Raw genomic sequence first — 6,709 nt, 5'->3', positions numbered from 1 at the left:
CCTTCGTCTATGGGACCTATCTCACAGAGTGCATCCCTCTCAGCTAAACCGTCAACAACTAAATAAACCAAAACGGAGGGTTCCTTCGTCTGTGAGACCAAATGAAAAGAAAAAAGAGAAGAAAAAAAAATTCTGCAGATACAACAAACAACCTTCACTATCGTTAAAACGCTACGGACTTCAAAGTACAAATAGACTACAGACTAGTTCCTGGGTGAGCGATTGGTGCGCATATCACGGTCAGTGGTCCGTGACGGCAAACCCGAAGCCTACGAGTTACCGTGTAGAACTCGTAACCCAACCCGTCCGGTCACAAACCACAGCTAGTCCCTCCCGCTGCAAGACTCGCAGTGTAAAACACAACATAAATATATGCTGGTCTTACCTGGAGTTCTGTGAGTTGATCAGGCTCGGTTTGCAGCAGGACGGCTTCCCCGTGGCGTGGATCTGGGTGGACTGCGTTGTACGGCTCCGGTTTTGTCGCCCCAGTTGGTTGCGCCAATTGTCAGGGTAATTTCTTGCGTACAGCACCAATCAGGCCCACCCCACTTGCCCTACTGCCGGCGGTAAAGAAGAAAACACCACACACGGAAGTCTGGTATAGCTCCTCACACGGGGACATGACTGCGCGCTTTATTACAGATTACATGGGATCTTATACCCTTTGGTCTCATCACTAGGAATGGGTGATGGGCTCATTGGCTCAAATTCACAGCATAACCATATATGGGAAGTCCGGATTTCCAACCTGAGATAGTGAAAGTTCAGATGCATAGTTGAACGGTCTTCATCTAGATATGGCGCTTCTGGGAAAACAGCCAAGCACACGGCCTTCGTCCGATTCTTCTTTGCTGTGTTTAAAATACATTTTGTCTTCGCCTTGCAAGGCCTTTGGAATATCTGATATAAGGCGAAGTATAAAGTTTTTCATAGAGTTAGTACATATGAGAATAAAGTTAGTATACATATAAAAAGAAAGGCACATAACTATATCTATATAAATGTATATATTCCAGTGTTTTCTTTTCTACCTACAAGGATATATATGTATCCTTCTCAATGTGTGTGAGAAGCAGGGCTGTGGAGTTGGAGGCAGTGCCATTTTGGTGTAGTTCGTAGAAATGTACTGACTCCAGCTTGGAAAAAAAAATATTTATTTATATGTATAAATATGGTAAAATTAATTCAATGCAGAATTTGTTGTATTTTTTTCCTTTCATAGGAATTTTTTGAAATGTCCTATAAATATGTTCTATTCATCTGAGCCCTCTATTTATCAAAAACATTGATAACTAAAATTGTAAAATATCTTGAATATTTTATCATAATGGTAAATAAAAGCCTGATGTACCATACTTGTATATTTTACATTAGTATTTTTAAGCCAAAGCTAAGAGTAGGTGTAAAAAAAACCTTTAAACTCTTTCCGTTATACTTTACTATGTCTATGTTGCACTTCCAATTTTGGCTTCCAAATACTGATGGACGATACTGACCAAAATATGTGAATAAATGGGGCCTTACTGTCTACTCGTTTCTTAGATTGTGTTTGCGCTCTAAGCTCATGCACAGCCATGGATTAAAGAGTACCTGCACTTTCATTTTGTAGAGCTCCTGCTCCTTTGGCTGTTCTGGGCTTCTTCCAGAAACTGAAGACGGCCCCATATAGTGCTATATGAGGCAGTCTTCAGCTACAAGGAGTTGAAACTAGCCTACAGAGCAGGAGTGCTCCAAAATCAAAGTAAGGGTGGATTCAGATGAGCGTGTTTACGTGCGTACAATTGTGCACAGAAAAACATGCGTGTATTAGAACCATTGGTTGCCTATGGTGTGTTCACATGTCCATGTTTTACGTACCTGCAAAATATAGGACATGTGTGCACTATAGGTGCATGGTGCCCTTCAATATTCCCGAGCGGGGAGTCACCTTGTCACTGAACACTGTCACAGCACTGACGCAGTGTTCAGTGACAAGGGGACTCCCCGTGGGGAGTAAGGATTTCCCTGCCATAGCTGTCGTCTGTGGCAGAGGATTTTATCATCCCTGCGGGGAGTAAAGAATCCCCTGCCATAACTGTCACAGCTGCGATGTTCTCCCATTGTTTTTAATGGGACCAGCGCTTCTGCAGCCCCATTAAAAGCAATGGGCTGCCAGCACGCCCTCCATGGATTTTCGAGGAAAGGCTTTAAATATAAGCCCTTCTCTGAAAATCATCCCTAGAATGTGTTAAAAATAAAAATAAATTATACTCACCTCGGAGGCATAGCCTGGCAAGCAGCGGGAAAAGACGCAGCCTCTGGAGCTCCTCTGCAAGGGAAACTTTCAGAGAGGTTCCTAGCAGATTGGATTGACCCTTGGAGCTCGAAAATCCGGAAGTGAGGACAGAGGTCCGATGGGGGTCAGTTCCTGTGGCCGCTGGAGCAGAGAGGCCCGTGATCTGGTGGGTGACAGCTGTAGTGTCGCTGCCGCTACCAGGAGGATCCATGTGGGGGAACCGCAGGATGCGTCTAGACAGCATCAAGGCTTCATAATACTAGAGTACACTGCACCTTGGGGGTCGCTGCTCCCACCCAGAAATAAGGGGTTTGCTAGAGACACCTCTAGGCTCCTGAGGTGGCCTAAAGGAATCCCCCAATACAGCAGGACTGAGAAGTCAGGGGAGTCTGTGGCCCAGGGGCTGACCAGCTTCCAGGCAGGAGCACCACAATACCCCCTGAGTCTGGGAGAGAGGTGGGGACGACCTCCAGTAGGCTGGGAGGTCCAGAATCGCAGCCCTGAGCGCCGCTGACAGCTTGGCTGATGGAGCGGCATTCTGAGAGGAGAGGAGGGATTGCAGCTTCTCCTACATACTTGGGATATATACTTCCACCAGCGGTACCCCACTTGCCACCAGCGAGGGCTGAGGACTATGTAATCCAGGCCAGAGAGGCAGTGGGGCAGACTGAGGAGTGCTGCTTGTGGCGGTGGGGAGATGTCAGTGGGACCTTGGATTCCCCCTGCCCTCCTTGCAGAAGATTATCACCTGCAATCTTGGAGGAGAAAGGCATGCTGATCCACAGAGGCACAGAAAGTAGTGCATTTAAAAGAAGAGCAGGACGTTTTTGGTGTTCTGTCACCACCTAGTGGTCATTCAACAGAACAGCATACTCTGAATTAACAGCTTCTTCCTCTGGGGGTGGATGAAGCCCCTAAGCATTTTTATGCATATTTTTTGCCACGATCCTGTGCCGCATGATTGACACCCTCATTATTAGCCACCAAATGACATAAACTATGCCCACCCCCCATTTTACAAGTGACACCCGGTGGTCTGAGGTTGGCACCCTGATGTCTACCTAGGCCATACCTTGGCTAGACCATTGCACTCTCTGATAACAGCATACCATACTTTATTCGTGGGGCACTACAACGAATATGACCAGAACCAAAGGAAAGAACTTTCGGGACTCTCATACTACAATACAGGGTATACTCCCAGAAATGTTTGCAGCGCGGTCTCAGGCCGATTCCCATACAACATCTGGACCGTCGAGTCCAGCCGCATCGGAATCCTTATCTGATGTGCCTCCTTTGCAACAAATTCCAGATCCAACACCCCCGGCTCTGATGGGGCTACAAGCTACCTTGCTAATCCATATAAAGTCTATATTCAAGGAAGAGCTAGCTACAGCAGTTAAGGAAATTACTGATCAAATGAAAGATTTGGGCCAATGAACAGACGAACTGGAGCGCAAAACAGACGACATTGTTGTGGCGGTGGAAGAAGATAAACAACGCGTCAGCTCTGAAGCAGACAGCGGTCAATCTGTTCACAACAGTACTGCCCACGGTCGACCAGAATTTACTGAGGATTGACAGGATTTATCGGGCTCTTGCTCAACCACCTAACTCAGACTTACCCCGAGATGTAATTCTGAAGCTACACTACAGCAAAATGCAGGATCAGCTTCTGGCAGTAGCCAGACAACTGGCCCATCTTCCAGGGCTCCCAATGTCACTCCACCTATATCCGGACATTGCTTCAACTACATTGGCAAAACGTAGAATGCTGCGACCAATCACCCAAGCGCATCAATCGGCCAAAATAAAATATAGATGCCCTTTGCCTTTATCTTCCACTCTTCCATCTTTGTCCGGTCCTTTACCTTTACCTTTCACCAGCAGGGCAGGTCCTATTTAGTAAAAACACGGCAAGAGGCATACCAAGCTGTGGAGACTGCGCAAATTCCAATACCAACAACTTCTATCCCGAGGGCTCTACCTCCACGTCCCAGACGAACCTGGTCTGTAACCGATTCACATATATAATACACTTAACCCTTTGAAATTCCAATTTTAGATTTAGGGTTTTCTAAGGAGCTTTCTCTTTCTGCCATTATACAATGGTGCCATCTGCTTGCTAGAGCCAGTACTGCAGTATGTGATATGTCGGAGACGCTCCGACAACAAAGCGGACGGCAATATATAGTAAGAATACCCTGCTGGGCATCTTCCGACATCGGAGCTGCACAGGCTTCAATCAGAATGTAGGAAGATGTCAGACAGTGGATTGGAAAGGGTTAACCAACTTCAGTCTGGGGAAAAGCTTATGTTTATGAGGAGCTGGGAAGCGGACTTACAGCTTGAGATGACCACTGACAAATGGCAGTATTGTTGTTCTACAATCTCCAAAGGCAGCCACCAATTTTCCCTTATGGAAAGTTCAATTAAAATAGACATTGAAAGGACATACTTAGTTCCACAGCGATTGCAAAATCTCTACCCAGCCTCCTCCCCATTGTGCTTTCGGGGATGCCAAGAAAGGGGGGATATGCTTCACACGTGGTGGACATGCCTGGAGGTCGAAAGGCTATGGTCACAGGTTCACAATCCTTTCAACCAACTGTTTGTGGGTCCGGTTTCCAAATCCCCTACAGTGCTCCTGCTGGGGGACCGCCCTATGAGATTTCGATATCAAGCTCACAAACTGATTCAATATGTATGTATGGCTACAAGAATCCACATCACCTCTAAATGGAAATCACCTACTGTCTCCTTCCCAAAGGTGCTTAATAAAATATCCTTAATGATGTTGTTTGAAAGGATTCATGCGATTAGAACAGACACTATGACAAATTTCCAGAAAATCTGGCAACCATGGATTGAGGGCTTAGAGATCTCAGGGCTACGCCATAATATATTATCTACCTCAATAAAATTCTAGTAACGACTATGTGGATTGTTGACAACTCAATAGTTTAAACCCCCGTGTTAACTTTTTTTTCCTACCCATATATTATTTTTCTGGCAATACTTAAAGGGGTTGTCCCGTGGCAGCAAGTGGGGTTATACACTTCTGTATGGCCATATTAATGCACTTTGTAATGTACATTGTGCATTAATTATGAGCCATACAGAAGTTATAAGAAGTTTTTCACTTACCTGCTCCGTTGCTAGCGTCCTCGTTTCCATGGAGCCGACTAATTTTTGCCGTCTAATCGCCAAATTAGCCGCGCTTGCGCAGTCCGGGTCTTCTTCTTTTCTCAATGGGGCCGCTCGTGCAGGATGCCGCCTCCGTGTTGCTCCGCCCCGTCACGTGCCGATTCCAGCCAATCAGGAGGCTGGAATCGGCAATGGACCGCACAGAAGCCCTGCGGTCCACCGAGGGAGAGGATCCCGGCGGCCATCTTCAGCAGGTAAGTAAGAAGTCACCGGAGCGCGGGGATTCAGGTAAGCACTCTCCGGTGTTCTTTTTTAACCCCTGCATTGGGGTTGTCTCGCGCCGAATGGGGGGGTTGAAAAAAAAAAAAACCGTTTCGGCGCGGGACAACCCCTTTAATTCTTATGGACTTAAGAATATTACAAGCCTATTTTATGTATGATTATAAAACACAATAAAATCCTTTGAAACTAAAATATACTCACCTTGAATCAGCTGCCGGGGCTCAGAAGCCTCCAGCCTATCTTCTCCCTGCACTGCTCTGAATCTGTTTCAGCAGGTGAGGATTTAAAATCCCCACCTGCTGAAAAGGCTGTATTTGATTGGCTGAGAGCTCAGCCAATCACAGGCAATACTCAGCTATTCATTGAATGACAGCTGAGTGCTGCCTGTGATTGGTCACAGCATTCAGCCAATCACAGACAGCGCTTGGACATTCATTGAATTCACAGGTGTTACCTGTGAGTGGTGTTACCTACTTTTAGACTCTCTATGTCTTTGTTTTGTCTTATCCCTCGCAGCAGTGTTACCAACACTAGTACAAAGAGAATTGGGGACAGTGGGCATCCCTGCCTCGTCTCATTTTTAGGTTTTTATTATTAATAATAATATTATTATAAGTTTACATACAGATTCAAAACCAAACGTGAAAAAGAAAGAAAAAAGGAAGTTGGAGTGCAGACACCACTAGAATAAAGCAAGTCTTCATTGATTATACGTATGAGTAGCCTTGTGAGTGGCATTAGGCATCGTCTAGTGACATGTCAGAAAGCAGATTATATGATTGGCTGAGGCATTTACAATGTATTTGGTTGATTCAGCTGATGCACTTAGCCTAAGTCAGATGATGGGAGGGAGAGCCTGTCACCCCCGTTAACCGTGGGGCAGCCCATTACCGCCTCATCTTACCGTCTTTTCTTTAATCCTTCTGTGAAGGCCATTAACTTTATATTGACTCTCTGCTTTCAACTAGACTATAAAATGCAACTTCCCCGACTAATAGGGGAAAA

The sequence above is a fragment of the Eleutherodactylus coqui genome, chromosome 1 (genome assembly GCF_035609145.1).
Source record: "Eleutherodactylus coqui strain aEleCoq1 chromosome 1, aEleCoq1.hap1, whole genome shotgun sequence".
NCBI lineage: Eukaryota > Metazoa > Chordata > Amphibia > Anura > Eleutherodactylidae > Eleutherodactylus > Eleutherodactylus coqui.
The sequence above is the reverse complement of the archived record's forward strand: the minus strand, read 5'-3'. Positions refer to the sequence as shown.